Source organism: Pristiophorus japonicus, chromosome 9 (genome assembly GCF_044704955.1).
Source record: "Pristiophorus japonicus isolate sPriJap1 chromosome 9, sPriJap1.hap1, whole genome shotgun sequence".
NCBI classification, from domain to species: Eukaryota; Metazoa; Chordata; class Chondrichthyes; family Pristiophoridae; genus Pristiophorus; species Pristiophorus japonicus.
In genome coordinates this window covers 162325201-162352520 of record NC_091985.1, presented here as the reverse complement: position 1 = coordinate 162352520, position 27320 = coordinate 162325201, and the positions used below count along the sequence as shown (strand labels likewise).

At 46.0% G+C, this 27320-nt stretch overlaps 1 protein-coding gene across 7 annotated transcripts in view; it reads left to right on the top strand.

The window, feature by feature from the left end:
- The first annotated feature begins 5444 nt into the window (after window positions 1-5444).
- The window catches only part of LOC139273296 (zinc finger protein 3-like), a 29514-nt gene continuing 7638 nt past the window's right edge, over window positions 5445-27320 (top strand). Inside the window, exons 1-3 of one of the 7 annotated variants that reach the window (XM_070890025.1) lie at window positions 5461-5520; window positions 11314-11423; window positions 19985-20178. The gene's annotated coding sequence lies outside the window, so the exon portion shown is untranslated. The other 6 variants (XM_070890027.1, XM_070890028.1, XM_070890026.1 and 3 more) reach the window with 6 other exon arrangements.

Here is a 27320-nt window from a genome sequence, read left to right as displayed (position 1 = left end):
GATTCCGTGCGTTGCAAACATGGTTGCGAGGCTCTCCACAGTGGTGGAGGTTGTGCTCGAGTTTAAAATGGTGCATTCGATCCACTTTGAAAATGCATCTACAACTACGAGGAACATTTTGCCCATGAATGGGCCCACATAGGCTACGTGCACCCGCGACCACGGTTTGGTAGGCCAGGGGCTCAGTGGATCCTCCCTGGGGGCATTGCTGAGTTGGGCACAAATGGTGCACCTTCGGACGCAGAGCTCCAAGTCCGCGTCAATACCAGGCCACCAGACGTGGGATCTGGCTATGGCCTTCGTGAGAACGATCCCTGGGTGCTCGCGGTGAAGCTCCCAGACAAATGCCTCTCTGCCTCACAGAGGCATGACTACTCGGCTGCCCCACATCAGGCAGTCTGCTTGTAGTGCTAGCTCATGCATGCGCCTGTGAAAGGGTTTTAATTCCTCGGGGCAGGCATCGCGAGCTTCTGCCCAGTCACCGGTTAGGACACATGTTTTTACTAAGGATAACGTGGGGTCGCTGGCCATCCAGGCTCTGATTTGGCGAGCCGCCATGGGCGAACCTGTGGACTCAAAGGCATTGATTGCCATGACTATCTCACAGTCCTGTTCGTCAGACCCTTCCGTGGTCGCTAGGAGTAGCCTGCTGAGCACGTCGGCACAGTTGTCTGTGCCTGGTCTGTGCCTTATGGTATAGTCGTAGGACGCCAGCATGAGTGCCCACCGTTGAATTCGTGCCGAGGCGTTGGCGTTTATTGCCTTGCTCTCGGATAGGAGGGACGTGAGGGGCTTGTGGTCTGTTTCTAACGCGAATTTGGCCCTGAAAAGGTATTGGTGCATCTTTTTGACACCGTACACGCACACGAGCGCCTCCTTCTCTACCATTCCGTACCCGCGCTCCGCCCGCGAAAGTGACCTGCAGGCATAAGCTATGGGTTGTAATTTGCCCGCACTATTGACATGTTGCAAAACGCACCTGACCCCATACGCTGACGCATCGCATGTGAGAACTAGCTTTTTACCTGGGTCAAAGAAAGTCAAAACACTGTTGGAACACAGAAGGTTGCGTGCCTTATTGAAGGCGCGTTCCTGGGCGTCGCCCCAAAACCAATCGCACCCCTTCCTGAGTAGCACGTGGAGAGGCTCCAGCAGCGTGCTTAAGTTCTGCATAAAGTTCCCAAAGTAATTGAGTAGCCCGAGAAAGGCACGCAGTTCTGAGACATTCCGGGGCCTGGATGCCAGGCGAATTGCTTCCGTTTTGGACTCTGTTGGGCGGATTCCATCAGCGGCAATCCTTCTGCCCAAAAATTCAACCTCGGGTGCGAGAAATAGGCACTTGGATTTCTTGACTCGTAGGCCTACCCGATCCAACCGCTTTAGTACTTCCTCCAAATTACGGAGATGGGAGTCGGTGTCCCTGCCCGTGATAAGTATGTCTTCTTGAAATACAACCGTCCCCAGGATGGACTTGAGCAGACTCTCCATGTTGCGCTGGAATATGGCAGCTGCTGACCTGATGCCGAATGGGCATCGATTGTACATGAAAAGGCCTCGATGTGTGTTGATGGTGGTGAGTAGCTAGATTCCTCGGTCAATTCTTGCGTCATATACGCAGATGTGAGGACTAATTTTGAGAAAAGTTTACCTCCAGCCAATGTGGCAAATAAGTCCTCCGCTCTGGGCAGTGGGTACTGGTCCTGTAGGGAGACTCTGTTTATGGTAGATTTGTAGTTCCCACAGATTCGTACGGATCCATCAGGCTTCATGACTGGGATGATGGGACTTGCCCAGTCGCTAAATTCCACAGGTGATATAATGCCTTCCCGCAGAAGCCTGTCTAGTTCGTGTTCAATCTTTTCCCTCATCACATAGGGTACAGCTCTGGCCTTGTGATGGACTGGTCTAGCATCCTGTGTGATGTAGAATTTTGACTTTGGTCCCTTTGAAAGTGCCCACACCTGGCTGAAAGAGATGTTCAAATCGTTTTATAACTGTTGAACAGGAGGTCCGTTCCTCTAATGACATGGCATGGACATCATCCCATTTCCAGTTTAGTTTTGCCAGCCAGCTTCTCCCCAGCAGTGCTGGGGGATCTCCGGGGACAATCCACAGGGGAAGTCAGTTCACTGTCCCTTTGTGTGTGACAGAGAGCATGGCGCTGCCGAGGACTGGTACAATTTCTTTGGTATAGGTCCTTCGTTTGGTGTCGACCCTTGTGAGTTTTGGTCTGTCTCTTTTATGCGGCCACAGTTGTTCAAATTGTTGAGCGCCCATGAGAGATTGACTCGCTCCCGTATCCAGCTCCATGTTGACAGATATCCCGTTGAGTAGGACCCTCATCATTATAGGAGGCATCCTGTTGTAGGAGCAGCGGCCATTGATCGTGTTGACCTGCTGTACATCGGTGTCCCGGGTACTGTCCCCACCGTCTTCTGGTCCGCTTTCCGACCCACCCGATTCGTATACTAGCCGAGCTGCCGTTTATTTGCACATGCGGGCCAAATGACCCGTATATTCACAATTTCTGCAAACAGCCTGCTGAAATTGACATCCCCTTGACGAGTGCCCACCCTCACATCTCCAGCACAGACCTGTTCCATTGTTCAAAGTGTTCCCAAAGAATGAGCTGCGTCTGGCTGATCTCTCTTGAGCTTCTCTCAGTTTGTAGTTGATTGCTCGCATTGTGGGTTGATGAGGTGTGAACGGCTATTCCTGTGGCCCTTGATGGCTTCTGCCTGCTGTTGAGAGCCTGTTCTCCCGGTTTTGTCTGTGTATGGGGGTAGCAGCTTGTTTAGTGCTGTGAACGTCTTGTTCCGATATTTCGTTAGTTGTCGTACCTGCATTGTAAATCAACCTTGTTTCTTCTTCCACTACCAAGAATGTCTGTGCAACCAGTGCTGCTGCCTCTAAGGTCAGGTTTTTGGTCTCTGAGCTTTCGGAATATGCCTGCGTGGCCTATTCCTTCAATGAAAAAGTCTCTCAGCATTTCTCTCCTCAGTTAAATAGAGAACTCACATAAACTATCCAACTCCGAAGTTCCGCCACGAAGTCGGGTATGCTCTGGCCCACACAGCGTCTGTAGTTGTAGAACCTGTGTCTGGCCATGTGTAGGCTGCTCGCTGGCTTCAGGTGGTCTTTTACCAGTGTGCTCAATTCTTCAAACGACTTGCTTGCTGGTTTCTTGGGTGCCAACAGATCCTTTATTAAAGCGTATGTTTTTGAGCCACAGCTGGTCAAGAGATGGGCTCTTCTCTTGTCTGCCTTATCGTTGCCTAACCAGTCTTTGGTTACAAAGCTTTGCTGGAGCCTTTGTATAAAGTCCTTCCAATTGTCTCCAGCATTGTACTTTTCATCTGATCCGTTCGCCATTCTGTGGATTCTGTAATCCCGTAACTCGTCGCCATTGTAAAGTCCTGTCCCCTCAGTACAGATTCACACGAGGCATGTCGTGAAGTCAAGGTCACTCTGGACCTGCACCTTTATTTCACAGCTCTGGAATGCTGCACTTGCCTGAGACCTGTCCTTATATACCTGTCTCTTGCAAGTGCACCTCTGATGGTAAGGTATGCTGGTGGTTACAGGTCATATCTTATTACAGTCATGTATAGCATGTTAGGATACAGTTATATATAATAATGTAAGATACATGACAATTCTATTACATGCTTGAGTGGCTGAATGGCCTCCACTAATCCTGTGTAATAGCCTCTAGGGGCTGAACGGCCACCTCCAATTCCATGGTAACTGGCTTGAGGATCTGATGGCTTCCTCCTGTTTCTATATTATTTGAATTGACCCCTGTCCGGATGGAATTCCTTATTGGCGCCAAGCCCCGAAACCTCCCTCGGGAGCCTGTGCCTCACAACTTGAGCCTCCTCAGGGAAATCCCCTCCATGCCTTTCAGTTCTGCGCGGAGGGGATTCCTGTACAGGCTGCTCTTGCACACTCTCCACCTTGCCATCCTCGTCTGCCGTCTGGACACGCCATGGCACACCATCTTGCTGTCCAGAGCAGGCGGGGTTCCCCATTGGAGTGCACTCTACGCAGGAGTCCTCCTATTTATTGGGGACTTGGCTTGGAGGTTGTTGCACGAAGCAGTCCCGTGCAATAAGTTTTTAAGTCGGTTCACAGGCTCCCAGGCCGCCTGCAATTTCTGTGGTCTGGAAGAGTCCATGTTCCATGTTTTTATTGAATGTGCGAGGTAGCAGCCTCTGTTCCAATATTTGAAGAGGTTGCACCTCAATTTCTGGTTGCACTTCAGTCCCACACTTGTGATATTTGGGCACCCTGTGCGGAGGGGAGCGGGCAGGTCGGAAAGCCTTCTCGTAGTTGCTCCTGAGCATGGCGAAGGGGGCCATTAGCCGGTCCAGGCAGCGGGCGGTTGAGGGAGTCGTTCAGCCCGACTGCCTGCCTCTCTTCCGCGGTTATTTCCGAGCCTTCTGCGAGAGATGGGCACCGGACGGACTAGAGTGCATCATCATCCCCGGCAACTAAATTTTAAGTTGATGTTTTTTGTCTAAAATTTAATTTGTTTGTTGTGTCGGTTTTAGTGCCCACCCCACCCCGCCCCCCCCTTTTAGCCAGGGGGCACTTGTATAATTTGTGTGTTGGTGCCCTCAAAAAAAAAACCGCAAAAAACAAGGGGGCACCTGAAAAGTTTTTTTGGAGTGTGCTCCCCCTTTAATCAGGGGGCACTTGTTTATTGCCTTACAGCACAATAGTTGTATGCAAACTACAAGCGTAAAGGTCGGCATGGATCAGTGCGTTCAGGATCTATAAACTTCTGCCTATGGAATTATTGCCCCAGTACGAGACGGTGAGCCCATCAACCGCTCATTCCCGTTATACTCGAGCTCACAACATCCGTTCATATTCGGCTCTCCCCACAATGTGTTCAATGACAGCCGGCCTCACGTTCAAATTCCGTCTGATTTGTTTCTCTATGAAGTCAGTTCCTCTATTGATTCACTGATCTGTGTAGCGTTTGTCGATTTAGATTTCGACAAGTTTGCAACTGAGAATGTCTGTGTCTCATTTCTGATCAGGAAACTCCCAGCTTAATTGCAGAGCTTGAATGTTAAATTAGATCTGGGACAACTGAGATCCACAGAACAATAAGCAGCCCTTTCAAATACACAGTACACGGCTATCCTGTGGGCTTGGTGCCCTCGGCTGGTGCCAGGTTATGTGACGTCACACATCGCGTTGCCAGGTTACCGACGTCACTGACGCTGAGATGGCCCAACGGCCGCTCGGTTTCAAATCAGGAGCCACGTGACCGAGGGCGGCCCCGCCGCCGACTATGGGTGTGGGCGGTGCGCTGATGGAGCTGTGCCAAGCTGCGATTGGTGAGACGGGCTGTCAATCAGCTGTTTTCACCGAATAGCAGGGACGGACAACAACCGCCTCCCTGAGCGTGCTCTGAGCCCCCACTGCGCATGTCCCGGATCCCCGGAAGTTGATGGTTGGAGAAGGAAAAACGAAATGGCGGACAGTGAGCGGAGCCGGGGGCTAAGGGTGAGTGTCCCCGGGGAGAAAGGGAGAGCCGGGGGCTGAGGGTGAGTGTCCCGGGGAGAGGGAGAGCCGGGGGCTGAGGGTGAGTGTCCTGGGACTGAGCCGCTACACGGCCCAGGGAGAGAGGGGGGTCGGGGTGCGACACAACCTCACCTCAGCAAATCCCTGGGCCTGCTCTCCGCCGCCTCTGTTCCAAAGAAATCAGCCGCTGCTCGGAGTCGTGGGGGACAAGGCCCGGGGGGAGACAGACAGACCGACCCGGAGAGACAGGGGGGTCGTGGTGAGACATGACCCCTCAGCAAATCCCCACGTCTCCCTCTCTCTGTCTATCTCTCCTCAACCTGCTAAGTTACAAAGAATACAAACCCAGCTTATCCAATCTTTCCCCATAGCTAAATTCTCCAGTACAGGCAACATCCTCGTAATCTCTGTATCCTATACTACAATCACACCTTTCCTGTACTGTGGTGTTTGATGGGACAGTATAGAGGGAGCATTACTCTGTACCTAACCAGTGCTGTACCTGCCCTAGGAGTGTTTGATGGGACAGTGTAGAGGGAGCTTTACTCTGTATCTAACCCCATACTGTACCAGAATCATAGAAATTTACAGCAAGGAAGGAGGCAATTTCAGCCAATTGTTTCCATGCCAGCCGACCAAGAGCTATCCAGCCTAATCCCACTTTCCAGCTCTTGGTCCTTAATCCTGTCGGTTTCGGCACTTCCAGTGCACATCCAAGCACTTTAAATGTGAGGCTTTCTGCCTCTACCACCCTTTCATTTAGTGAAAGTGTTGTAACAAATCCCTGAGTTTCCCTACCTCTCTCTCTGTCTCTCAATCAGGTCTCTCCAATCTTTCCCCATTGCAAAATTATCCAGTCCAGGCAACATTCTCGTAAATCTCCTCTGTAACCTCTCCAGTGCAATCGCATCTTTCCTGTAATGTGACGACCAGATCTGCCCACAGTACTCCAGCTGTGGCCGAACCAGTGTTTTATACAGTTCAAATATAACCTCCTTGCTCTTGTATTCCATGCCTTGACTAATAAAGGTAAGTATTCCATATGTCTTCTTAACCACTTTATCTACCTGGCCTGTTACCTTCAGGGATTTATGGACCTGCACTCCAAGGTCCCTTTGTTCCTCCACACTTCTCGGTATCCTACCATTCAATGTGTATTCCCTAGCCTTGTTGGCCCTCCTCAAATGCATTATTTCACACTTTTCCATATTGAATTCCATTGCCACTGTAGTTTTTTGATGTCTTCCTGCAGTCTATAGCTTTCTTCATTATCAACCATACCGCTGATTTTCATATCATCTGCAAACTTCTTAATCATACCCCCTACATTCAAGTTTAAGTCATTGATATGTACCACAAAAAGCAAGCGACCTAGTACTGAGTCCTGCAGAACCCTACTGGAAACATCCTTCCAGTCACAAAAGCCCATTAACCATTACCCTTTGCTTCCTACCTCTGAGCCAATTTTGGATCCAACATGCCACTTTTCCCTGGATCCCATCGGCTTTTACTTTTGTGACCAGTCTGCCATGTGGGACCTTATCAAAAGCCTTGCTGAAATCCATATACACTACGTTAAATGCCGTACCCTCATCGACCTTCCCGTAACAAATCCATGCTGACCGTCCTTGATTGATCCGTATCTTTCTAAATGAAGATTTATCCTGTCCAATCAGAATTTTTTCCAACAATTTTCCCAGCACCGAGGTTAGGCTGACTGGCCTGTAATTACTCGGTCGATCCCTTTTTAAACAAAGGTACAACATTAGCAGTCCTCTAATCCTCCAGCACCACACCTGTAGCCAGAGAGAATTGGAAAATGATGGTCAAAATCTCTGCTATTTCCTCTTTTGCTTCTCTTAACAGCCTGTGATACATTTTATCCAGGCCTGGGGATTTATCCACTTTCAAAGCTGCTCAGCCCCTTAATACAGCCTCTCTCTCTATTTTATTTCATCTAATATTTCACACACCTCCTACCTGATTGTAGTGTCTACATCGCCCCTCTCTTCTGTGAAAATCGATGCAAAGTATTCTTCAAGAACCATACCCACATCTTCCGCCTCCACATGCAGATTACCTTTGTGGTCCCTAATAGGCCCTACTCTTTCTTTAGTTATCCTCTTGCTCTTAATGTATTTATAAAACATAAGTGGATTTTTGTTGATTTTACTTAACATTTTTACATTCTCTCTCTGCTTTCCTAATTTCCTTTTTAATTGCACCCCTGCACTTTCTTTACTCCTCGAGAGAGTCTGCAGTATTTAGCCCTTAGTATATGCCATAAGCCTCCCTTTTTTCTTTATCTTACCCTGTATGCCCCTTGGCATCCAGGGGACTCTAGATTTGTTTGTCCCACCCTTTTTCTGTAAGGCAACATACTTGCTCTGAATCCTCAGGATCTCCTCCTTAAATGCCTCCCACTGCTCTGACACTGATTTACCTTCAAGTAGCTGTTTCCAGTTCACTGGCTAAATCCCATCTCAGCTGAGCAAAATTGGCCTTTCCCCAATTGAGAACTTTTATTCCTGGTCTGTCTTTGTTCTTTTCCATAACTACCATAAATCTAACTGAATTATGATCACTAGTACCAAAATGCTCTTGCACTGATGCCTCTTCCACCTGCCCAACTTCATTCCCTAAAACTCAGTACAGAATCGCCTGCTCCCTTGCTGGGCCTGTTAAATACTGCCTAAAATAAGCTCTCCTGAATGCATTTTAAGAATTCCACGCCCTCTATACTTTTCACACTATTTTCTCCCAGTTAGTATTAGGGTAGTTGAAATCCCCTGCTTTTACTGCTGTGTAGTTTTGGCACTTCTCAGAAATTTGCTGACATATTTGGTCATCCATCTCCCTCTGACTTGGGGTCTACACTCCCTATAGTGTGATCGCCTGTTTTTTGTTCCTCAATTCAACACATATGGTCTCATTTGATGATGCTTCTAACATATCATCCCTCCTCACAGCTGTAATTGTTTCTTAAATCAATATTGCGACCCCCCCCTTCCTCTATCCTGTCTGAAAACCCTATAACTAGTAATGTTGAACTGCCATACCTGCCCTTATTTCAACCACATCTCAGTGATAGCTATATCATACTCCCAAGTGTCTATATGTGCTCTCAGCTCATCTGCCTTATTCCCTATACTTCTTGCATTGAATTATATACCATTTAACACTGCCAAACACCCTAGTTATCTATATTCTAGCCCTTGTTTCCTCGGTCTTCCAAATTCACTTTCTGCTTTCCAATTTCAGCTTTGCTTCTCTCCCTTCTGAACATAGAAGCAATTCTGGAATGTAGAGAGAACTTTACTCTGTGTCTAACCCGTTCTGTACCTGCCCTGGGATGTTTGATGGGACAGTGTAGAGGTAGCTTAACTCTGTATCTAACCCATTCTGTACCAGCCCTGCGAGTGTTTGATGGGACTTTCTGGGGGTAGGTTTACTCTGTATCTAACCTGTGCTGCAATAGAAACATAGAAAATAGCTGCAGGGGTAGGCCATTCGGCCCTTCAAGCCTGCTCCACCATTCAATAAGATCATGGCTGATCATTCACCTCCGTACCCCTTCCCTGCTTTCTTTCCATATCCCTTATTTCCTTTAGCCGTAAGGGCCATATCTAACTCCCTCTTGAATATATCCAATGAACTGGCATCAACAACTCTCTGCGGTAGAGAATTCCACAGGTTAACAACTCTGTGTGAAGAAGTTTCTCCTCATCTCAGTCCTAAATGGCTTACCCCTTATCCTTAGACTGTATCCCCTGGTTCTGGACTTCCCCAACATCGGGAACATTCTTCCTGCATCTAACCTGTCCAATCCTGTCAGAATTTTATGTTTCTATGAGATCCCCTCTCAGCCTTCTAAACTCCAGTGAATACAGGCCCAGTCGATCCAGTCTCTCCTCATATGTCAGTCCTGCCATCCCAGAAATCAGCCTGGTGAACCTTCGCTGCACTCCCTCAATAGCAAGAACGTCCATCCTCCGATTAGGAGACCAAAATTGAACACACTATTCCAGGTGAGGCCTCACCAAGGCCCTGTACAACTGCAGTAAGACCTCCCTGCTCCTATACTCAAATCCCCCAGCTATGAAGGCCAACATACCATTTGCCTTCTTCACCGCCTGCTGTACCTGCATGCCATCTTTCAATGACTGATGTACCATGACACCCAGGTCTCGTTGGACCTCACTTTTCCTAATCTGCCGCCATTCAGATAATCTGCCTTTGTGTTTTTGCCCTCAAAGTGGATAACCTCACATTTATCCACATTATACTGCATCTGCCATGCATTTGCCCACTCACCTAACCTGTCCAAGTCACCCTGCAGCCTCTTAGCATCCTCCTCACAGCTCACATCGCCACCCAGTGTTATCTGCAAACTTGGAGATATTACACTCAATTCCTTCATCTAAATCGTTAATGTATATTGTAAATAGCTGGGGTCTCCGCATTTAACCCTGCGGCACTCCACTAGTCACTGACTGCCATTCTGAAAAGGGCCCGTTTATCCCGACTCTCTGCTTCCTGTCTGCCAACAAGTTCTCTATCCACGTCAGTACATTACCCCCAATACATGTGCTTTAATTTTGCACACAAATCTTGTGTGGGACCTTGTCAAAAGCCTTTTGAAAGTCCAAATACACCACATCCACTGGTTCTCCCTTGTCCACTCTACTAGTTACATCCTCAAAAAATTCCAGAAGATTTGTCCAGCATGATTTCCCTTTCATAAATCCACGCCGACTTGGACCGATCCTGTCTCTGCTTTCCAAATGCGTTGATATCTTTAATAATTGATTCCAACATTTTCCCCACTACTGATGTCAGGCTAACCGGTCTATAATTACCCGTTTTCTCTCTTCCCTCCTTTTTTAAAAAGTGGTGTTACATTAGCTATCCTTCGGTCCATAGAACTGATCCAGAGTTGATAGACTGTTGGAAAATGACCACTAGTGCATCCACTATTTCTAGGGCCACTTTCTTAAGTACTCTGGGATGCAGGCTATCAATTTCTCTAACACAATTTCATGCCTAATAAGGATTTCCTTCAGTTCCTCCTTCTCACAATGTTGATACGGATTCTTTTCCCTCAATCTGTTTCAGCGAATACACTGACTCGAACACTTTAAAGTTTAGTTCAGACTAACTTTATTCATCGATGAAGTGTCTTGCTCTGATAAAGGGGCACCGACTTCATGAGTCTGTCGAATCCACCAGAGCAAGCAAAAATCATTACAAAATCAATACATTTATACAGTTCATGATCGGTACCTCCCCTTTTCATTGTCCTATCACATCAACTATCGTGGCATAGATACAAGCTAAACCAGTCATATACACAGTAAAGCAAGCAATTCCCTAATCATGAGTGAAGATTAAGTCATCTCCAGCTTATCTTTGTTTTGCAGGCAAGGAAGACACAGTTATGCTTCTCTGGGTATTCCCACAGTTTAGCTCCTACATCTGTTGCGACATTCCCATGATCAGACGGTTCTTCAAGGTTGTTTTACAAAAGCAAGTCTCTCATTGTTCTCCCCTATAGTGAAATCTGAATAGTCAGCAATAACCATGAGCGGCCATTTTAGAAAGAGTTAATACATTTGAAATTAGTACGGATAATACATATAAAGTTGGTAGCTACATTGATACAGATTCTCATTCCCCCCTTTGATAATTTCATGATAACTCTGGTGGCTAATCCAGGAGTATTGCGTTTAGCCGTTCGCATTCCCGCTCCTGATCCTCTTTGTTGTCATCGAATAGGTCTTTAGTTTGATGGACCATAATCCGGGGGCCCATGGCCGTAAGAGTTTTCCAACTTTGCCATCATGACTTTACAACAGACATTAAAACAACTGATGATCAAGCAACAGGTAATTATTATTATAACGAAAATAACCACTCCATGCATTAAATAGGACCCCCAGGATCCCCCTAATAGCCAGTCAAGCCAGCTATTCCCCTTCTTTGGGCCTTGTCGAAACTCATCGAGTTGTTTCCGTATAGCATCAATAGCTTGGGTGATATTGTAGGAGTCGTCCGTGACATGGGTGATACATTTGTCTCCTATTATCGTGCAGACCCCTCCTTGTTGGGCCAGCTGATAATCTACTGCATAACGGGTCTGTTGAGTATATAGCCGCAGCTCAGACAATTCCCAGTTGATAGCATCCAATCCCTTAGAGGTGCTGTTTCCCAGGATGGTCAACCCACAAATAAGATAGTTCCTATTTTTGGCACTAATTACCCCCACTGAACCCCTACAGATAGGGCCCCGAGGAACCCGTAGCCGAGTGATGATCCCAGCATGATAGGATCCTCCCAATCGGCACAGAACTCCTTGCTGATGGCCCGTGTTACTATCCTTTTCCGGGTATGAAATCTTTTGGGGCATGGGACAGTGAGTGGTCCTATGGTTCCTACTGCGAAGAGGACCGGGAGGATCGGTGTTGCTATCTTGAAGGTGCCGTTGAGGAGGAACACGAATCCTTCCTTAGCTCTATAACACTTTACGTTGGTGTTGCTAACACTCGTGAACTGCTTATACCACCAATTGCTCGGTTCCCTTGAATTTGTGCCCGATCCTACCAATTGGTAAGCATCAAACGGGTATGCCCATGTTTCTGAGCTGACATGAGTTCTGTTACACTGACCGCAGATAACTTGCCTTCCCCCGGTCACGTTCAGGCATCTTTGCTTGTTACAGGTACAGGTAAACTGGCCTCCACGCACTCGACAGTGCTGATGGGCACACTGCGTCTGCACACAGGTGGCGTTCCCGGGGACCAGGGCATATACACACCCCCACCCTTGCCCTGAGAAGCAAAGCGGGGAGCTTGCATTGTCTGAGCATACCGCTCCGTTCTTTCCCTGGGATCCCCTGCACTCAGGATTCGTGGAGTCTATTAATTCCACACATCTTCCCTGTATACCCCTTTTATATTTGCCCGTTTGTCCCTCATAGGGCGCGTCCGAGGTATCTGCCGTATATAAGTCGCGGGGGGTCCACCCAGGGGTGGCCACGAACAGGGCTTCCACTGATTGGGCTAGTGGGTAGCACACGGTTCGATTGCCGTGCAACCGAAAATGGGTCTTGAAAAACAAGTTATCTTCTAACCCCTTTAGCTTTACGACCGTGACAACATAAAGTAACGCAATTATATACGCTATCTTAGGCATATTTGTTACGCTCAAACAATATTACACATTAGTAGTAACCGTAAGTTGGATGACAACTGGGTCTTTTCTTCCTTTTGGAAAAGAAAACCTTTCGCCGAGTTGAAGAGTCCGATTTCCTCTTTAGTCGACTGCCGGTACAAATGCTCGTCTATCATGCCGGGCGGGGATTCAAACTGCCTTCCTCGGGATTCACTATGCCAATCGGGAAGCTTCCAAGAAGATCCTTATTCAGCTATGGAGAAGAGGAAGTCTGGAATAGAAATAAGGGTTAGGAAAGCCAGTAAAATGGGTTCATTACAGGGTGATAAGTTTACAGTGGTGCAGGTGAACCCAGGCGCTCCTTCCTTCGACCTTGGCAGCGGTGGGGTGGTAAGCAACACCTGGAAAGGCCCCTCCCATCGAGGCTCCAATCCCTTCCGAATCCATTTCTTAATCAGGACATACTTTCCTGGTGCCACGAGAGACGATTCAGGTAAGCCTGGGAGGTCGAGGTGAGCATCTCGGACCTGGTTGTGGGCTATTCGCAGAGCCTGAGTCAAGGCAAGAACATAGGTAGTCATCTCCTCAGTCATATGGTGGAATTGGACAGTGGAGGGGACATTCTGATTCCATGGGGTTCTAAGGGGCCTACCATAAATGACTTCAGCAGGGGTCAGTCTAGCCTTACCGGTGGGGGTAGTTCGAATCTGGAATAGCGCTATGGGAAGGAGTTTGAGCCAATTGAGTCCGGTTGATGCTACCAGTTTTGCAAGCTTGGTTTTAAGAGTTTGATTAGCACGCTCAACTAGTCCGCAGCTTGAGGTCGGTAGGCACAATGCAGCTGCTGGTTAATGCGCATCTGGGAACAGAATTCCTTGTTAACTTGGCCAATAAAGTGAGGGCCATTATCGGAACTTAGTCGAGCTGGGATACCATATCTAGGAACGATTTCCCTCATTAACACCTTAACAACAGTTTGAGCCTTATTGTCCAGGCTAGGGTAAGCCTCGATCCATTTGCTAAACACATCTACTATTACTAACACATATTTCTAACACTGAACTCTTTGCAACTCAATGTAGTCCAACTGCAAGGTCTCAAAGGGACCTTCTGGTAGGGGCGTCTTACCCCAATCACAGGGGACTCCTTTCCCCGGATTATGCTGTTGGCAAACAAGGCAGCGACTACTGATGTTCTGGGCCAGCGCCTGGAGTCTAGGGTGCCACCAAGTGGCCAAAAGCATGTCACTTGTTGTCCTTGCTCCACAATGAGTAGCAAAGTGCATACATTCAATAACCCATAGGGCCAGCTCGTCAGACATGCAAGTCTGTTCTGCGGGAGTGGTCCAGAGTTTAGAAACATTGTCATAAGTACATCCATAATCTTTCCACAACAATTTATCTTTTTCAGGAGCGTCCTCCTGTGCTTTAATGACATCTTGGATGGTTGGCATTAGTTTTTCCGAGGCTGACTTATCCTTTGCAAGGTTTTTAGTCTGACTCATCTTTTATCCATGCATGTCGAGGTCACTCCATGTAATCGGAGGTCAGGGTTAGGTTGGGTTTGTGGACTCCCCACCGTGGGGTACATTGGCTCTTTTGCCATCGGTGATGGTGCTATGGCTGTGCACTGTACTATCTGTCTGGTCCCGTTTTTTAAAAATTTCTTTCAGCTTATTTATCTTAGCTTTTAACTCTTTAATTTGTTTTGTTTGAGTATCTATTTCTTTATTGTATCAGGCAAGTAATGAGAATGCATACTGAACATGGATATTAAATGTATACAGACATTAAAGTTGAGAAGTTGAGAACGTGGGAATTATATATGGACAGTATAAGCTAACAAAGAATTCATGGAGGAATAGCCATGACATCTCAGACTCGAGACTGCAAAATGTTACAACACTAACACATATTGAAACAAAACCCACAGCTTGCAGAAAAACCTCAAGGTCTTAGTAGCTCATAATGGGCCTTTGTGTAAAAACAGACCATTCTTAGATCGGCTTATGAGTGGACAATGGTAAAGAGGGATCAAAGAGGATAGGCTGAAATAGGATGTCACTCTAATTGTATCTCGTTATCTTTTACCGAAAATGTATAACCGTCGTCCCTTTACAATGTAAACTCACTTTGTCCGTAGGAAGTAAATGCAATCTATCACAGTACATTCCTTCTGTCTGATAAAGTCCTCGATCGAGACTTGCTTTTTAAATAAAAGCTTGCTTTGTTTAAAGCACAATCGGTATTCGACTCAGTGATTTCACTGAACCAGATTGAGGGAAAAGAATCCAGAAATCAACATTTGGTGTCAGAAGTGGGATCTCAACGGACGACTGCCGAAAACTTGCAAATTAAGAGCCAGACTATCCTTGGACGAGACGAGGGGAAAGTGGCCACTGGAATAAGTATACTTTCAATACTGCTCCAGTTTCCCCCGGTTTCAAAAGTCTGAGGAAAGTTTAGCCACTTGCTGGTTCTCAGATAGTGTCTGAACGAGATCCAGGACAATCTGGTGAATACCTTTCAAACTTAGAATAGGGATAGAGATAGGGAAATTGCGCGGTGACGCAAACCGAGCGGCGACTCGGAAAGATAGGTTAGAATAGGTAAATTTGGAACCTAAAACAAAGAGAGAGAGAGAGAGACTTGGAACCTGAAACAAAGGGAGAGAGAGAGAATCGCGCGAATCGCGTAGGGAAACGCTGAAGTTAGGGAGTTAGGTAAATTAAGCCGCGGGACTGTGTAAATTTTAAATTGTACTTACGCCAGGTACGGCATCGATCTTGTATATCACTTGATCCGCCTAGGCTCTGGGTAAGATAACCGAAACCACCACGGGGCGACGTGGGGACAATCAGGATTAATTAGGACCCGGATCCAACGCGGGGCGTCGCAGAGGATCGGGATTAATTAGGACATCCTACGCGGGGCGACGCGGGGATGGGTAATCATATAGATAGAACCACGAATACCGGTAGCCCACTACAAAAGCTATGTGAGGAATTCCCTGAAAAAGCTGAGCAATTGAGACTGTTATCTGGAACTTTGAATTAGATAAAGCTACGAGTTCCCTGAAAGGTCATGGATCCAAAAATAGAGCCGGCCAAAACAATTAATAGGAAAAAAGAGTGACTCTTGTGAACGTCTGTTTTAAATGAGAAATGCTTGTGTGATTTTTACTGTGGAAAAGAAAGCCAGGGAGTTGTGGTTTGTTTTAGCTCCACCCACTTTTTCAAACAGAATGAAAGTTTTTTTTAACCCTTCGTAGTGTTGTCCTGTATGTGGGAAGTTTAAGAGTGTGAACCTTATTGAATTACGTATATTCGGATGATAAGTTACGGAGCCAGGAAATGCACAAAGGATAGGATTGTTGAGTAAAAAAAGAAAAAAATACATGGTCCCAGTGGTTAAAAAAGGATTTGACATGCTCACTTACTTGTCGAAAGAAAACATGCAATGATTGATTACATTACAAAGTTTGAATCGGGATTTTGAGATATTCAGAGAAGGCACAGCAAAACAACTGAGATGGATTCAAAAGGATTCAAAAAAATATTATATTAAATCTGCAGTTTAGAAGAGACAGTATAACACGACCTTGAGGCTGGAACAATTGAGATAACGAAAAGCAGTCCACAGCCTACTTGCCAGACTTCCCTCGAGTTATGGAAAAGACGTAATGTACTAAATAGGTGCTGGAAAAAAAAGTGTTCTGAGATTTTAAATTGAGAAAAATTCACTGCAGTCTAAAAAAAATGCATCACTCCTGTCGAGTTGGCAGAAAAACTCCATTAAATTAGGGCTTTCATTGACAGAAGGAGGACATATTAAAAACCGTAGACGTCTTAAAGAAAGAGTGCGCGCACGAGAAACGTACTAAGAGTTCCACTGGGACCTCTGAGAAAGGTATCGATAGACTACGTAAAATGGTTGGCTTTGCATTGACTGAGGCTGATGACGAAATTGAATTTCAGTAAACAAATAGGTATTAAAAATGTGTGGTCTCGTTTTAAATCAATTAAAAAAATATCTTTGCCAAGTACTTGAATAAGAAGTTAAAAAATATTGGAGTTTAATCAAATGCTGCCTTTCCTGATTAAAAGATTTTTTTTTCAGATGGTTAAATTAAGTCACGTAATGACATCAGGTCTTCTTACAAACCTGTAAAGGAGTTAACCCTTTCCATTGACAGCCGTTTCATACTGAACATTATTAATTTGGATTTCTTAATAGAAAAAAGACTCACCTAACAGAGGAAATGGTGCGATAGTCAGAATAAAAATAAAAACAGAACTAGCTTATGTAATAATACTTGCCTGAGACGATAAAGAAATAGATACTCAAACAAAACAACTTGAAGAGTTAAAAGGCTAAGATAAATAAGCTGAAAGAGATCCACAAACCCAACTTAACCCTGACCTCCGATTTCACGGAGTGACCTCGACATGCATGGATATAATGCAGAATCAAGGGACCTGTGGGCCCTGGTCAAGCAAACCCTGAGCCCAACTGAGCATGCCCGATTTCTAACTCACCTAGGACGTGCTACTCATGATGCATTGGTGGTTGCTCACCCTAACGATGTCCAGGATCGCCTAAACGCTATCTTTAATGCTCTCACCACGACCCTTCAGAAGCCCATCAGTATGGCCGCAGTATTAGAAACTAAACTCAAACGAGAAGAAATTGCTGATGAATTCATGGAAAGATTTATTGAAATATATGGAAGTCAATCAGGAGATAATGCCTTCAGGGAAGGAGAGGATTCTCCTCAATTCTGCGCTATCCTACTTCAGTGCCTGCCCTATTCGATTGCTCACGCTATCCGGACAAATAATATGAATTGGGCAGATAACAGTAAAGCCCAGATGGAAAGGGCGGTTAAATATTATTGGCAGGAAAAGAAAGGAGAGGGGGGAGGTGCGCCCCCAACCCGGGTCAAGACTGAATACGTGACTAGAAAGGAAGAGCCACCTCTGGTGGAAGGACCAAAACCCGACCCAAGGGGATACCAGATGGAACCGCAGTGTTGCGTGCAGGGTTGGGTGGATAAACAGGGATACGGTTATACCAAACACCCAAATAGCCCGGGCCCTGCTAATTATGGACTGCCCTACTGTCCCCGGCCTGGTATGGGAAGAGGTCGGGGCTGGGAAAGATGAGATGGATGCTTTAATTGTGGGCAAGAAGGACATTGGAGTGGAGAGTGTCCCTCCCGTCGGCACGAAGGAGGAAGAGGAGGGGAGCAAGGGGGGAGAGGACGGGGATCTTACACTAACTTCTCCCAGAACAACCCCTTTGGCCAACCGTCCCCCGATTATTCGTATTGACTACGTAGCTTGATTGTACAGAGAACCTCCCCGGATGACGAACCGATTTGCCAGTTTCCAGTTCCTAGCACGGCTAAACAAATGCAACAGTGGTTGGGAATGATCAATTACTGCAGATCCTGGATCCCTAATGTTGCCCTGATGACTAAGCACCTCACCCCGTATACAAATAAGGAAGACAGCTTTGAAATAGAAACCGCAGACGTCCAAGCCTTTAAGGAACTAAAGACAGCCCTGATGCAAGCTCCGGCTTTGGGTCGGCCCCTCTACGACCGGCCCTTTCAACTGTATTGTACAATCCTGAAAGACTGTGCTACTGCTGTCTTTACTTAGAAACACGGGGATAAGCATAGGCCTGTTGCCTACTACTCTTCCAAAATAGACCCTGTTGCCTTGGGACACCCTGTATGCACTCAAATATTAACCGGCATCTACAATAGCCTTCAATCCGCTGCCAACATCACCCTCCAGCAGGATATTGTTGTGTACACCTCTCACTCCGTAGCTGCCCTCCTGGGCCAACTTCAGACTCAACACCTTACCATGGCCAGGCAAAGCAGATATGAGATCTACTTACTAAACAATCCTAAGCTGTACTGCCATTAATCCGGCCTGTTTTCTTACTGAGCCATCCCAAGATGAGGAAGAACCCAGTCATGATTGTTTATCTTTAATTCAAGAGGCCTCATCAGTCAGGGAAGATTTAGTTGATGTACCAATGGAAGATCCAGACTGTATTATGTATGTTGACGGAAGTTCTTCTATTAATCCAGAAGGTACACGAATCTCAGAATACGCTGTAGTAAAACAGGAGAATCAGGTCTTGGAATTTGCCGCCTTTGAAACCGCCTATTCTGCCCAACAAGCTGAACTATTCGCCCTCACCCGAGCCTGTATCTTGGCCAAAGACCTCAAAGTCAATATCTATACCGACTCTAGGTATGCCTTTGGGGTGGCCCATGATTTCGGACAATTATGCAAAAATAGGGGATTCCTAACCTCACAGGGGAATGAGATATCCCATAAGCAATTAGTATCTGATTTGTTGCAAGCCCTCATTAATCCTGCAAAGGATAAGTTAGCCTCAGAAAAACCAATGCCAACCATCCAAGATGTTATTAAAGCACAGGAGGACGCTCCCGAAAAAGACAAACTGTTGTGGAAAAATTATAGATGTACTTATGACAATGTTTCTAAACTCTGGACCACTCCCGCGGAACAGACTTGCATGTCTGACGAGTTGGCTCTATGGGTTATTGAATGTATGCATTTTGCTACTCATTGTGGAGCAAGGACCACGAGTGACACACTTTTGGCTACTTGGTGGCACCCTAGACTCTAGGCGCTCGCCCAGAACATCAGTAGTAGTTGCCTGGTTTGCCAGCAACATAATCCAGGGAAGGGAGTCCCCTGTGATTGGGGTAAAACGCCCCTACCCGAAGGTCCCTTTGAGACATTTCAGTTGGATTACATTGAGTTGCAAAAAGTTCAGTGTTACAAATATGTGTTGGTAATAGTAGATGTGTTTAGCAGATGGATTGAAGCCTACCCTACCCTGGACAATAAGGCTCAAACTGTTGTTAAGGTGTTAATGAGGGAAATTGTTCCTAGATATGGTATCTCAGCTCGACTGATGACCACCTATGTTCTTTCTCTGACTCAGGCTCTGCGACTAGCTCACAACCAGGTTCGAGAGGCTCACCTCGACCTCCCAGTTTTACCCGAATCGTCCCTCGTGGTACCTGGGAAGTATGTCCTGATTAAGAAATGGATTCGGAAGGGATTAGAGCCACGAAAGGAGGGGCCTTTTCAGGTGTTACTCACTACCCCCACTGCAGCCAAGGTTGAGGGGAAAAGTGCCTGGGTTCACCTGCACCACTGCAAGCTCACCACCCTCTAACGGACCTATTTTACTGGTTATTCTAATTCCTGTTTCTGTTCCAGATTTCCTCTTCTCCATAGCTGAACAAGACCATTGGTATCCTAATTGGAACATGGGTCCCGAGGTGACCAGTTTGAACTTTTACCCGTAATGATAGACAGCCAGCTACACCGACGGTGACCTGAGAAGAGAGACGGGAAAACCAAACTCTTTTAATCAGCAAAATATCCTAAGTGTTATCATGGAATGATAAAAGGTGGGAATGAGAATGCATACTGAACATGGATATTAAATGTATACAGACATAGAAGTTGAGAACGTGGGAATTATATATGGACAGTATAAGCTAACAAAGAATTCATGGAGGAATAGCCATGACATCTCAGACTCGAGACTGCAAAATGTTACAACACCAACACATATTGAAACAAAACCCACAGCTTGCAGAAAAACCTCAAGGTCTTAGTAGCTCATAATGGGCCTTTGTGTAAAAACAGACCATTCTTAGATCGGCTTATGAGTGGACAATGGTAAAGAGGGATCAAAGAGGATAGGCTGAAATAGGATGTCACTCTAATTGTATCTCGTTATCTTTTACTGAAAATGTATAACCATCGTCCCTTTACAATGTAAACTCACTTTGTCCGTAGGAAGTAAATGCAATCTATCACAGTACATTCCTTCTGTCTGATAAAGTCCTCGATCGAGACTTGCTTTTTAAATAAAAGCTTGCTTTGTTTAAAGCACAATCGGTATTCGACTCAGTGATTTCACTGAACCAGATTGAGGGAAAAGAATCCAGAAATCAACAGTATTATTACATAAGCTAGTTCTACTTTATTTTTTTTTAGCCTGACTATCCCACCATTTCCTTTATCTGTCAGGTGAGTCTTTTATTCTATTAAGAAATCAAAATTAATAATGTCCAGTATAAAACAGCTGTCAATGGAAAGGGTTAACTCCTTTACAGGTTTGTAAGAAGACCTGATGTCATTACGTGACTTCGCGTAATCATCCGAAAAAAATCTTTTTTTTTTTAAGTCTTTGTGCCTTCAAAACTTGCTTAGAAATTAGGAATCCGTTAAAACAGCAGAAATCATTAGTAAAGCCGTCATAATAAAAGTCTTCTCATCAGGAACGACAGCATTTTAGATTAAACTCCAATTTTTTCTTAACTTCTAATTCAAGTACTTGCCATAGATTTTTTTTTTTTAATTGATTTAAAACGAGACCACACATTTTTAATAGCTATTTTGTTTACTGAAATTCAATTTCATCATCAGCCTCGGTCAATGCAAGGCCAACCATTTGACTACGTAGTCTATCAATACCCTTTTCAGAGGTCCGAGTGGAGCTCTTGGTACGTTTTTCGTGCGCGCACTCTTTAATACATCGAGGGGTTTAACATGTCCTCCTTCCATTAATGAGAGTCCTAACTTAGTGGCGTTTTCCTGCCAACTTGACAGAAGTGATTCATCTTTCAGTTTTTGACAATTTGTTCAAGGCTCCAGATAACTGTCTAAATTGCTCAGCCTTTTTGGGGAATTCTTCGCATAACTTCTGTAGTGGGCTGCCTGCATCCGCAGTACTGTCTTAAGTGGTTGCCTATTCTCGCGTCGCGTCGCGGTAAAAAGGTAGTTTATCTTATCCAGAGCCTAGGTGGGTCAAGTGATATACAAGATCGACAGTGTACCTGGCATAAGTACAAGTTAAATTTACACAATCGCTCTCGCGTCGCCCCGCGGTAATCGTATCCCGGTTAGTCTGTTTAAGTCCAATCAGTTCCTAGATGGGCCAAGTGATATACAAGGTCGATGTCGTACCTGACTTGGACACTTATTTTCTGAGTTTAAAAGGTATTTGACAGATTGACCTGGATCATGTTCAGACGCTACCTGAGAACTAGCGAGCGGCAAAAAGTTCTTCAGACTTTTGGACTGGAGGTAACCGAGGTGGTATTTAAAGAATACTCACTCCGGTGGCCATTTTCCTCCCGTCTCGTCCGAGGCTAGTTCGGCTCTTAGTTCGCAAGTTCCCGGCGGTCGTCCGTTGAGATCCCACTTCTGACACCAAATATTGATACGGATTCTTTTCCCTCAATCTGTTTCAGCGAATACACCGACTCGAACACTTTAAAGTTTAGTTCAGACTAACTTTATTCATCGATGAAGTGTCTTGCTCTGATAAAGGGGCACCGACTTCATGAGTCTGTCGAATCCACCAGAGCAAGCAAAAATCATTACAAAATCAATACATTTATACAGTTCATGATCGGTACCTCCCCTTTTCATTGTCCTATCACATCAACTATCGTGGCATAGATACAAGCTAAACCAGTCATATACACAGTAAAGCAAGCAATTCCCTAATCATGAGTGAAGATTAAGTCATCTCCAGCTTATCTTTGTTTTGCAGGCAAGGAAGACACAGTTCTGCTTCTCTGGGTATTCCCACAGTTTAGCTCCTACATCTGTTGCTACATTCCCATGATCAGACGGTTCTTCAAGGTTGTTTTACAAAAGCAAGCCTCATTGTTCTCCCCTATAGTGAAATCTGAATAGTCAGCAATAACCATGAGCGGCCAATTTAGAAAGAGTTAATACATTTGAAATTAGTACGGATAATACATATAAAGTTGGTAGCTACATTGATACAGATTCTCAACTAGACCCTCGGTCCCCTAGTATTTCCGGATAGGTTATTTGTGTCTTTCTTCGTGAAGACAACCAAAGTATTTGTTCAACTGGTCTGCCATTTCTTTGTTCCTCATTATAAATTCACCTGAATCTGACTGCAAGGGACCTACATTTGTCTTCACTAATCTTTTTCTCTTCACATATCTACAGAAGCTTTTGCAGTCAGTTTTTTTTGTTCCCAGCAAGCTTCCTCTCATACTCTATTTTCCCTCTCTTAATTAAACCTTTTGTCCTCCTCTGCTGAATTCTGCATTTCTCCCAGTCTTCAGGTTTGCTGTTTTTTCTGGCCAATTTGTATGCCTCTTCCTTGGATTTAACACTATCCTTAATTTCCCTTGTTCGCCACAGTTGAGCCACCTTCCCCATTTTATTTTTACTCCAGACAGGGATGTACAAAAGTTCATCCATGTGATCTTTAAATGTTTGCCATTGCCTAGCCACCATCCACCCTTTAAGTATCATTCACCAGTCTATTTTAGCCAGTTCACATCTCATACCATCGAAGTTACCTTTCCTTAAGTTCAGGACCCTGGTCTCTGAATTAACTGTGTCACTCTCCATCTTAATAAAGAATTCTACCATATTATGGTCACTCTTCCCCAAGGGGCCTTGCACAACAAGATTGCTAATGAGTCCTTTTTCATTACACATCACCCAGTCTAGGATGGCCAGCCCTCTCGTTGGTTCATTGACATATTGGTCTAGAAAACCATCCCGAATACACTCCTGGAAATCCTCCTCCACCAATTGCAACCAGTTTGGTTAGCCCAATCTATATGTAGATTAAAGTCGCCCCTGTTAACTGATGTACCTTTATTGCACGCATCCTTAATTTCTTGTTTGATGCTGTCCCCAACCTCACTACTACTGTTTGGTGGTCTGTACACAACTCCCACTAGCGTTTTCTTCCCTTTGGTATTCCGCAGTTCCACCCATACAGATTCCACATCATCCAAGCTAATGTCCTTCCTTACTATTGCGTTAATTTCCTCTTTAACCAGCAATGCTACCCCACCTCCTTTTCCTTTCTGTCTATCCTTCCTGAATGTTAAATACCCTTGGATGTTGAGTTCCCAGTCTTGGTCACCCTGGAACCATGTTTCCGTGATGCCAATTATATCATATTCATTCATTGCTGCCTGTGTAGTTAATTCTGCCCTGGGAGTGTTTGATCGGACAGTATAGAGTGAGCTTTACTCTGTATCTAACCCGTGCTGTACCTGCACTGGGAGTGTTTGATGGGACAGTGTTGAGGGAGCATTACTTTGTACCTAACCAGTGCTGTACCTGCCCTGGGGGTGTTTGATGGGACAGTGTAGAGGAAGCTTTACTCTGTATCTAACCTGTGCTGTACCTGCACTGGGGGTGTTTGATCGGACTGTAGAGCAGTGATGGGCAAAATATGGCCCGCGGGCCATATCCGGTCCGCCAGGTCATTCTATCCGGCACGCTAGATGAGACAGAAATAGAACGTGAACTGGAGCTCGAGCTGCGCATTCGTCTATCCACTTTCACTTCTCATGGGTCAGAGACGGAACCAAACTACAGCCATGGAAAAAAACATGGTAATACTTCATTCAAATTAATAATTGGCAAAAGCGATTCTCCTTGGCCCGATCTTAAAAGGATCCTTTCTGTGATTCTAGGCCCCAATGCTGGACATCTGTACCTTGGGTTCAGTTCTACATTCACTGTTTCCCACCCCTCACCTCCCCTGAAGTTGCTGACTCATTCAGTAAGTGTCTGCAGCTCGAGGAACTTCAGCTCCGCGATGAAGAGCTGGTGTCTGAGCTGCAGACACTACGACACATCAGGGAGAGGGAGAGTTACCTAGACACTGCGTACCATGAGGCAGTCACACCAATTAGATGAATTAATTCAAATTTGGTTCATGGTCAGGGACAGGAGTGTGTGACTACTTGAGGAAGGTATAGGGATCCAGAATGCAGTGATGGAGGAGCCTCGGCCCTTGCTCTTGTCCCACAGGTTTGAGGCTCTTACTCCCTGTGTGGACAAGAGCAGGGACTGCAGGGAAGATGAGCAAACTGACCACAGCACCGTGATGCAGGGGGTTATTCAAGTGGGGGGAGTAAAAAGAAACAAAGTGGTAGGGGACAGTATCATTAGAAACAGAGCAAATAGGTGCAGGAGTAGGCCATTTGGCCTTTCGAGCCTGCACCACCATTCAATATGATCATGGCTGATCATGCACTTCAGTACCCTCCTGTTGCTTTCTCTCCATACCCCTTGATCCCTTTAGCCGTAAGGGCCACATCTAACTCCCTTTTGAATATATCTAACAAACTGGCCTCAACAACTTTCTGTGGTAGAGAATTCCACATGCTCACAACTCTGAGTGAAGACGTTTCTCCTCATCTCAGTCCTAAATGGCTTACCCCTTATCCTTAGACTGTGACCCCTGGTTCTGGACTTTCCCAACATCGGGAACATTCTTCCTGCATCTAACCTGTCCAATCCCGGCAGAATTTTATATGTTTCTATGAGATCCCCTTTCATTCTTCTAAATTCCAGTGAATATTAGCCTAGTCGATCCAGTCTATCTTCATATGTCAGTCCTGTCATCCTGGGCATCAGTCTGGTGAACCTTCGCTGCACTCCCTCAAAAGCAAGAATGTCCTTCCTCAGATTAGGAGACCAAAACTGTACCGTGTGGCCTCACCAATGTGGCCCTATACAACTGTAGTAAGACCTCCCTGCTCCTATACTCAAATCCTCTCGCTATGAAGGCCAACATGCCATTTGCTTTCTTCACCGCCTGCTGTATCTGTATGCCAACTTTCAATGACTGATGTACCATGACACCCAGGTCTCGTTGCACCTCCCCTTTTACTAATCTATCATCATTCAGATAATCTGCCTTCCTGTTTTTAACCACAAAAGTGGATAACCTCACATTTATCTTCATTATACCGCATCTGCCATGTATTTGCCCATGCACCTAACCTGTCCAAGTCACCCTGCAGCCTCTTAGCATCCTCCTCACAGCTCACACTATCACCCAGCTGAGTGTCATCTGTAAACTTGGAGATATTAACATTCAATTCCTTCGTCTAAATCGTTAATGTATATTGTAAATAGCTGGTGTCCCAGCACTGAACCTTGCAGTACCCCACTAGTCACTGCCTGCCATTCTGAAAAGAACCTGTTTATTCCTACTCTTTGCTTCCTGTCTGCCAACCAGTTCTCTATCCACGTCAATGTGTTACCCTCAATACCATGTGCTTTAATTTTGCACACTAACCTCTTGTGCGGGACCTTGTCAAAAACCTTTTGGAAGTCTAAATACACCACATCCACTGGCTCCCCCTTGTCCACTCTACTAGTTAAATCCTCAAAAAAGTCTTGAAGATTTGTCAAGCATGTTCAACTGGTCTGCCATTTCTTTGTTCCCCATTATAAATTCACCTGATTCTGACTGCAAGGGACCTACATTTGTCTTCACTAATCTTTTTCTCTTCACGTATCTGTAGAAGCTTTTGCAGTCAGTTTTTATGTTCTCTGCAAGCTCACTCTCATATTCTATTTTCCCCCTCCTAATTAAACCTTTTGTCCTCTGCTGAATTCTAAATTTCTCCCAGTCCTCAAGTTTGCTGCTTTTTTTGGCCAATTTATATGCCTCTCCCTTGGATTTAACACTATCTCTAATTTCCCTTGTAAGCCACGGTTGAGCCACCTTCCCCATTTTATTTTTACGCCAGACAGGGATATACAATTGTTGACGTTTATCCATGTGATCATTACATGTCTGCCATTCCCTATCCATTGGCAACCCTTTACTATAATTCGCCAGATCACGTCTCATACCGTTGAAGTTACCTTTCTTTTAAGTTCAGGACTCTAGTCTCTGAATTAACTGTCACTCTCCATCTTAAATGAAGAATTCCACCATATTATGGTCACTCTTCCCCAAGGGGCCTCACGCAACAAGATTGCTAATAACCCTCTTTCACCAACTGTCACAGGACGGGAGAGTGGAGAGCACCAGTTCCCACTGTCACAGGAGCATCCAGTCGTGCCCCGGTAACTGCCCCCAAAGGAAGTGGAGTGTGGGAAATTGCTCTCCGCTTCCATTGAGGGGTGGTAAGGCCAATTCTGCGGCGGGAGCAGGACTTCCACGCTGGGGGCTAAAATTGCCTGCCCCAGAAGGTTACCGCCCCCAAGATGGGAGCCTGTGCTGGGAGGCAGAGGGTAGTTGAGGGGAGATGGGGGCGGGGGATGGAGGGGAGAGTGGTGGAGGTGGGGGGCGGAGAAACCCAGGGTGGGGTCAGGAGGGGCCACATTGCAGCGGAGGTCTGGAGGGGGCGAAGTGTGTTGGAGGGGCGGGCCTGGGGGCTCTGTGCCTCGGTGCGGGGAGTGTTCAGAGTGGGGTGGACGGGTTGACTGCAGATGGCGGTTGGTGGATGTGGTGTGGTTGGCGTCGCGGGGGGCTCGACATCCGGGGGTTTTCGGCATTTGGGAAGGATTCTGACGGGGCGGTTTGGGTGCGGGGGGAGTGTTCCTGGTGTTGGGTGGGTCCGGGGTGGGGGGGTGGCACGCTCTTGGGATGGGGGTGGGCTGTTTGGGGCTGGGATTGGGAGAGACTTCTTCACTCGGGGAGTTGTTGGGGTGTGAGGTTTCCCTGCCGCGGAGAGTTGTTGATGCCAGTTAATTGGATGTGTTCGGGAGGGAGTTGGATGTGGTC